This window comes from Lygodium microphyllum, chromosome 3, assembly GCF_053477565.2.
Source record: "Lygodium microphyllum isolate KBCC chromosome 3, Lygodium_microphyllum_v1.1.10, whole genome shotgun sequence".
NCBI classification, from domain to species: domain Eukaryota; kingdom Viridiplantae; phylum Streptophyta; class Polypodiopsida; order Schizaeales; family Lygodiaceae; genus Lygodium; species Lygodium microphyllum.
The window spans coordinates 174,277,056-174,286,050 of record NC_141137.1 but is presented as its reverse complement, the minus strand read 5'-3'; the positions used below and the strand labels follow the sequence as shown (position 1 = coordinate 174,286,050).

Genomic DNA, 8,995 nt, shown 5'->3' with positions numbered 1-8,995 from the left:
AGAGTATCCCTATCATGGGTAGGGGTTTGGTCAATAGGAAGTTCTTGAATCTTCTCTTGCAACTAGGCTGGAGGAAGTTCCTCAATTGATAAGTCATTCTGGATGTCTTTGGAGTAGACCTAGTCCTACCCTAGCCTCATGGACGTTGCGATGATTTCCTTCTTGGTTTGTTTAGGCTGTACATTCACATCCAATGGCATGTTCTCTAATTACACATACAAAGGTGATTTCTTACCTCAGTAGTGATTTGTAATAGGTCCACCGAGACCCATAGAGCTTACTTCTTCCTATGATGATTCTTTTACATTCTGAAAGTCAAGTCCTTCTTCGACTATCTCCATCTCGAGAATTAAATATGTAGGATCTAGAGAGGCTTCTAACCACTAAATAAGCTTTGGCTCCTCTTTTGAAACGTCTTTCGTTGCTGCTCCAACTTTGATCTTACTGGCTTCCTACTGTCCAATAGTGAAAGTGGTGCCCTTGTTGGACTAATCAGTCCCAATTTCTAAGAGGAATTGATGGTGATCGGTATCAGGGGTTGTGATCCACATTTTATCATTGCCCCAATCATGTAAGGTCTTGTTATGCCTCAACCAAGGCCTTCCAATCAGTAAGGGGAAGCCACCATCCATATGTGGTAACTTGAAAACCACAAAATCCATAAGAAAAGTGAAATCCCCAACCACCATGGGCACTTGCTCCACCACGCCCATAGGTTGGACCTTATGTTGGTCAACAAGGGTTATGGTGAAGGTGGTGGCTCTTGTGAGTTGCAAGCCTAGCTTGATCATAGTGAATTCTAGCATGAGGTTTATGCCTAATCCACCATCTACAATTACTTTGAAGAATTGCTAGCTATAAATAGAGACTGCCAACCATGGACTTTTGCAATCAGTAAAATAGGGGTTGGTGGGTAGCTGATTGTATATGACTCTTCTAATGGGATTACCGCACCATGAGTCAGGTAGAGATCTTGTATGGCTTTCACCCCAAGATGCAGTATCCATTTGAAGTAGTTCGTACAGAGAGATACTTTTATAAGAGGTCTTCAAGATGTCCTTAGTTGACAGATGAGAAGCTTCCTTGGGTGCAAGCAGAATTGAAAGGTCATGTAGGGTCTCTGCATATTCTTTCTCTAGAGCTGAGCTCACCTTGGATTTGGCGATAGGCTCTTGATTGCCAAGCATGTTATCCACAGATCCCCTAGGTGGGTGAGTATGATGAGTGGCTGTTGGAAGCTGTTGAGTTGGCGCCCCTTGAGCCACTCTTTGGGCTCTTGTAAGTATTTTTGAGGCTTCTTGCATCCCCATAGCTTGCAGGGAAGGTGATGGGTTAGTAAACACTAAAGGCTTGGGCATGGCAAGTAAGGTAGCAATGAAAATCATGTTGAGAGAGGAGGACAGTCGTTGCTTGGTCAATCCCTAATATAATGATCTTTGGCTTCTGGGAAATGCCTACAAGGAGAGGGGCCTTTAGGGAGCGAACAACGAGTCTAAAAGTGGCCATACTCCCCATGCCTATGGCACATTACTAGGCCGTTGGTTACTCTAGGGTTATTGAAGCGTGGAGGGTGAGGTGCTTGTGGAATAATACGATTTGGTCCCCGGGCTGTCGGCGTTAATGAAGGTGTAGGTGTGGTATAGAAGCTCTAGGCCAAGGGAGGGGTAGGTAACAAAGAAGGTGACATACCTTGGGCTGATAGAGATAGCCATGAAGGATTGGTTATGGCCCCTATTTGCATAGTCGAGGCAAAGGTTGGGTGTAGATGGTGAACACCCTTGATATGATAGCAATTCTTGGCCTTGTGACCCCCTTTGCCACAGAACTGACAATGAATCCTCTGGGGGCATTCTTGAGATGAATGGCCCACTTTATGACAAATAGTCCACCATACCTATACCCTGGCTTCTTGTTAAGCTTTTAACTCTTCTAATCCCTTCTTGAGTTGGACCACCATGTGGATTGGTTGAGATTTCATTACCAATGATGTCTTCTCGTCTTGAAGCGCATGTTGTCGCCTTAAGTTTTCTAACTCCTTCTTAAGAGACAATAGAGATTCATTATTCAGGTCATTCACATAGGCATTTAAAGAGTTACCTTGGGATCCGAATAGATGCAGGGAAAGGCAGCTATATCTGCTGCACTTGATGTCAAGAGAGTGGAGGTAGGAAGTTTGCAAGGATTAGATAGGTTCCGGTGAGTTCTCTTAGGACTCCTCAGCCATACTCTTCTTGCCCAAGAGCGGGTTTGAGGCATGCACTACACACATCACCTAGCTAGCACTATCCAATAGAGTGGTCCCACTGGGTTTGCTAAATTTTTGAGAGCAACTATAGATAGAAATGTTGTACTATGCTCTCTGATAAGGGGCTACTCTATATGTGCAATATGCACCCAATCAGGCTAGCTCTAATGCATGCACACCTCTATGACTAGCAAATAAAACCACATAGAATTGAAAGCAACAAGCCTAACTCACAACACAGAACATAAATAAGAAATAGAATGCTAGTACACAACAAGACTCTGTCAAACCAACGTACCATACAAGCTAACCACGTCCAACACTGTCAGGTCCACGACTACCAACGGTACAAAAGGGGTGAAGAGGCTACTATGTGCAGTGGAGACTCAAGAGTGAACAACTAAGGCACAACTCCAACAGACTAAAATGACAATAACAACTAGTACATACAAGATGAGAGATTGATGTGACTACACAATAACATCATAATAATCCACTTCTTTGATCTAGCTCTCTCAACCCAAGGGTCGAGCTACTATATATACAGCTAGAGACTATAAGAATATCTAAGGAAGAGTAGGTGGACAATTGGGAGAATTAAGTAGGCAAGCCGCTGCATTGGTGCGTAATAGTAAAGACCGCCACCCATTGGGTGACCACAAGCCGAGGACAAACTAGTCAAGCCTAGTCAAAGCCCTAGTATGAAGCCAACAGGCTCTAGGCTAGCTACACATAACTAGACTATCCCAGCTGTCTGAAAGGGAAGACAACATGATGAGAGTCCAAATCTCATAATCAAATGTAACTCCCACTCATTGTAAGCTAGCTATAGAGCATATCAAACCCATCTATGTACTCTATCATTGAGCCACCATCTGCCATCTTCAAGTTAAACCACCTTTTCATCAACAAGACTTTGTTGGATGTAGATGGCTTCTCATAGAGTGTATCCAAGGACTTCATCAAATCCTTGATTGTCTTTTGCTCTAAGATATTGAAGATGGTCAAAGAGGACAAGATCAATCCAATAGTCCCCAATGCCTTTCTATGTCAAGGACTTTCCACTCATCTTGAGTCATGGTGGTTGGCTTCTTATCCTCACCTTCCAATGGTAAGTAGAGGTCCTTTTAGTAGTGATAGTCCTCCATCTGTATCTTCCAATGTTGCTAATTCTTGCATCAAACTTCTCAATCTTCAACTTGATTTCTTTTGCCATAACTCCCACTTGACCAAGGAACTTCTCCTTCACGAGTTTAGCAGGTAACCTTGCTCTCATACTAGTTACTAGGGACAAACCTAATGTTGCCCTAGTCCAAGATACTTGTCCAATAGTTAGCTTAAGGAGATTTACTAGTCAAAATCAAAAATAGATACTTAAGAGACATACAATCAGAGATAGAGACAATACACAGGATATACGTGGTTCACTAGAGCTTCTGGCTACATCCATGGGAAAACAATCACAATCAGTCTCAAGTACAAAGAATTGTAGAAGGAGAGCTTCTCCTACACACCACCAGGCTTCTCACATACACTCTCTCACACACACAGCAATCCAATTTCTTGTATACACTGTAATCTCCCACAAGAAAACCTTTCCTAGATATATCTTTTTTGTGCACATTAATTTTAAAGGTCGGCATGTAATAGATTCCATATGGAATTTGTGACTTCTGGATCCTTTACTTCCAAATTTGACTTCTGAATACAACTTTCGAATTTGACTTCCAAATCCAACTTCTAGATCTCTTGACTTATGGATCCCTAACTTCCAGATCCGACTATCACCAAAGAATTCTAGAGAACCATAAATCAAACTCCATCCTCAATAGATGGGAGGTTCGCTAGTCATTTTGAAGGAAAATCTTCAAACTTAATCATCTCTTTGAGAATGAGTGGTCAACTATCTATAACTAATGGCCACTTGTGAATTCTTCTTTTACTATGGGATTCACAGACTAGATTATGAGTAATTCTAGTCTATATCTCCTATGGCCATGGAGCTATGTATGGACATATCTTCTTGTTTTGGTAGTGTAGCAAAGAAGCATAGTCTACTGATTAGCATGATGGAGAGCTCTTAGATACATCAAGTTTGTTTACTTGTGGTTTGCCAAAAACAATGTATTTCCATGACAACATAGCGTGTCTTGAGATTCTATTGTGTCCTTATATTTTCATGACTTCCACACAAACCAAGGATGATTTTTTGGTTCGAAAATGGAAACACATGGTAGATTGTGTATAGATAGTTATCAGCTTAGTGGAACGATATGAAAGAGGAGACCTCTAAATGTGAATATTCAAATATGTTTACCAATACCATCCCCATTGTGTTTTCACATTAAAAAATGCTTTAAAAGGGGGGGGGATAATGTCACATAGCCTCTAATGGCCCATTTGAGCTACTTGTAGTGGGGGCAGATCTCGATCAGATATCAAGACCACATGCCAAAGCACGAGCAGTGAGTGTATCCAAGGTTTAGGGTGAGGGTACCTAGGTTGGAGTACCTCGGCGGGTGACTACACATGTGTGGATAGGTAGGCCACTTACTTTATATGTTTGGCAATGATGTGTTATCCTCATTCTCTCTATGGCTGGGCGGTGACTACAAGCTCCCTACCTCCTCCTCCTCCTATGGCTATGATGGAGTCCCATAGTGATGTTATGATGACATAGCATCTTGTATTGGTCAAGTACATCCACAATTAGGGTCCTAATTTGATGATTCTCATGTTGAATTCCAACACCCAACTACACCATTTATGTGGTTACCCACTGAAGTTCTTATAGTGCGAAAGTGCCATATCAAGATGGAATTGAGTTAACCTATATTAATTTTAGATTATCTCCCATCTTGCATTCAAATCCTCCCCATGTTGGAAAGGTGATGACAATGCCATATTATAAACTTGGGTTAAAGAGATGTGCACACATTTTTTACTTGGCTACATTACGAGGATTTTGGCCCCAACTTGTATAGCAAGCTAATCTGCACTAGTAAATAATGTATTTCTTTTAGCTTTTTTTTTGTGTGCTTTTCAAATCTTTATGATTATGTAGCCAATATTCCAATTTTTACTTTCTTTTTTCTTCCTTCATTATGAATTTTCTTTTGTGTAAATTTAGATTGTTATGGCTTTAGAATGGTACAAGTGATATACCAATAAGACAAGCACATTCACAATCTCTCATAGGAAATGGCTTTGGAAATGTGCTAAAACAATGTGTTTTCCCTTTGCATATCCATTTCCATCATGCTACCCCCTAATGCCTCACAAACTAACTCGCAAGTTAATGAAGATTCTAAATGTTTTGGAGGAAAAAGAAGAGTAAAATAAAATATTAATGTGTCTATTACTATACATGGTACAAACATATGTTAGAAGCAACTAACACAAGCATATGTGCACTCATGTGCACCATAACATGCACATTCTCTTAGTTCACCATGTCTTGGCACCCAATGTTGATAAGGATACACCAAATGCAATTAGGTTGGACAAGCCCAACTCACCCACCATGTCAAATGCTTCTTATTACAACTAGTACCAATAGGGAGATCCAAACTTCTTTCCACCTCATCCTACTTGGTGAATTGTGAATCCAATGGCCTGTTTGAATCTCTCTCTCTCTCTCTCTCTCTCTCTCTCTCTCTCTCTCTCTCTCTCACCAAAATATAGAGTTCTTGACTAAGGGATGGGTCATGGAAGGTTTGAAACTAGTGAGGTTGGAACACATGGAGAATATAAATTTGACCCTTCAACCATAAGAGCACTTAAAATGACCACTCCTCAATGTTCTTCCTATAAAGCAAGACCAGAAAATGAAATAAACATGACATGTATAGTACTTCACATGCATACATGCTATGAAAGATCATACATGCCATGGAGCTAAGCAAAGTGGAGAATCAATGATGAGAATATATAATTGACCCTTCAATCATAAGAGCACTGAAAATGACCACTCCTCAATGTTCTTCCTATAAAGTAGGACCAGAAAATGAAATAAACATGACATGTATAGTACTTCACATGCATACATGCTATGAAAGATCATACATGCCATGGAGCTAAGCAACGTGGAGAATCAATGCTAGCTCCTACCTAGGGTAGACAAAAAAGGAGCATGGCCCTTGTTTTGTTGCTTTAAAAAGCTTGAGCTTTCAGATCTTGATGTTAATAGGAAATATCCAACAAGCAAATCTACATAAAAATAATAAGGCCATGGTTAGCCAAAAGCTTGTGCATAATCCATGCCAAATCCCTTCCCAATGTAGTGATGCCTTCATCAAGTTCTTGCAAATGGTCATCCAAGATGTCCATGGATTATACCATCTTCATCCACATAGAGAGAAGTTCTTGGGTCACTGCTACAAAACATAAAAAATATTCCTTGTGTGAATTTTTGCATGCACAACCACCCATTAGTCCATAAGACTAATTGAGCCTTATTTTTTATGACTTTTTGTGATGGATTCATTGACTTATATCATGCAAACAATAATTGCTATTGCTTTCAATTGGAGTTAAGAAATAGATTTTGCAATTACATTTTTAATTTTAAACATGCTTTGACAATTTTCAAAGATCCTCTCATTTTGAAAGTCTAGATTGGATTACTAAGGTTGTATCTTTATGAGGACAAGTTAAGTGCAGAGGCTCCATTTTTTTAAACTCCCTAGAATGAGTTTTTTTTTGCATATTTTAACTTGTATATAGTCATATACAACTTGCAAACTACCTTGATACATTGGATAGTGGCTAGAACATTACCATAATGATAAAAAAGAGTTTCTTCACTTACCCTACACACTGAAGAAACACATCTAGTTATTTTTTTCATCCAAATTTTATTGATTATAGATAAGCTCCACATAGTACTTCCCAATAGAAGTGTTTAATGAAATTGGACTAATGCATACACACCCTCAAGTGAGATGTGTGCCCAAAGGCCATTCCTTTTCCATCGAGTATTAAAATCTAGAAAAACTTCTTTATAGTTACCTAAAGCATTTCCCCTTAATACCCTCTTTTGTATTTTTAATTTCAGCATCGTTAACACTAGGTTTGTGTGAACATGAGTCACTTTTGTAGGTATAAGCAATCTTTATGTAAATTCATTTTCTCTTTAACCATGTAGAACGTCAAGAGACCCTTTTAGGGATTTGTTCCCAATACATATAGAGAGTTAATAAAAAAAGAAATAGAATATTTTGAATGCTTATGCTACTTTTCAAGGGTCTCCATTTGTACACAATTAACCAAAAAGTGCTTATTACTCATGATATTGCATATAATACCCTTAAAATTCGTTAGAGCATCCTGAAACTTTTTTGAAAAATATTTGGATATGTATATAACATGATTTTATGCATGTGCTACTTTTAGGAAAAAATCTATCAACTCATTTTGGGCCTCAAATATGTTTAGACTTTCAAATTTGAAAACCTTTTTTGTGACTGTTTATTATTTTTAGGAAAAAATCTGTTAACTCATTTTGGGCCTCAAATATGTTTATACTTCCAAATTTAAAAGCCTATTTTGTGACTGTTTACTATTTTTAGCAAAGCATATTTTTTATTTTGCATTTTCTAAGGGCAAGTGGTATATCCAAATTTTCTTCTATATCAGAAGGTCTCCATGATATATTATTTTGTGGGTTTGTCAAAAAGTAATGTGTTGTAAAACCAATAATATAGAATGAGGTAGTAAGCCACTATTGTGGCTCAAGCCACTTAAGTGGCTCAAATACAAACCTAGTATTAAGCGATGAAAAACCCACTCCGAGCGCCTACCCGTAACTTAGGAAATATAACCCAGATACTCCATTGCATGCTCACAATAAATTTTTCCTTGCGCATGCTTGTCCCATGCTCTCTTCTCATACCATGCACACATGAAGAGTGTAGTAGTTATCATGGTACCTCATTTTGCACCTTTTGCTAATGTGACAGCTACCATGCAATTAGCCTGGTTACACTCCATGACCATTAGAAAAAATGCATGTTCATGGTAGCTTGCCTTGGTTCACCAAGCTCACTTTCCATGTGGCACACCATCCACCAATGAATACCTTCCACATGTGCGCCTTTCTTGCTGCCGTGCTTGCACCTCTTCCCTCATGTGTGCCAACATGCCCAACAATGCACCATTCCTATATATTTAAGGGCTCACCATGGTCACTCCAAAGAGTCACCATGTGTGCCTTGTACCACACAAGAATGTACATTTACCCTCTTCCATACGTTTCCTCTCTTATTTTTATTTTTTATTATTTTTTAAATCTTTTTTAATGATTATTTTTATTCATTATTTAATTTTACTTCCGCAGTGGCCCTGCTGGGAGTGGGAGTCAAGCCTAGACCTCTAATTATGATGGCATGTGCTACACACCCAGGGCCTTATTTCCTATACCTAATCTTATTTATTTATTAATTTTATTATTTTATCTTTATTTTTTTCTACTCTCTTCCACTTTCATGCACCCACACATATATGCTAACTTTGCACATATGTTCTCTCTTTCTGTCCCTAGATGTGTTGGATATATGAAGCTTTATCCACAGTAAAGATAAAGCAAACAAGTGTAAAATAGTGGAAGCTTTCCACGATGGCCTGCCTAGAGAAAGAAAGAGTAAAAAATGAAAAACCCAAACTTAATTAATTAGAAACTAAGGTTAGAGAAAGAATAAAGGCAAAGATAAGGTAAGAGAAAATATAAAGGTAAGTAAGAAAAAATATAAA

At 38.8% G+C, this 8,995-nt stretch overlaps 1 pseudogene; it reads right to left on the bottom strand.

Moving 5' to 3' along the window:
- Positions 1 to 488: 488 nt before the first annotated feature.
- Positions 489 to 1,358, bottom strand: LOC148039226 (uncharacterized; annotated as a pseudogene).
- Positions 1,359 to 8,995: the final 7,637 nt, after the last annotated feature.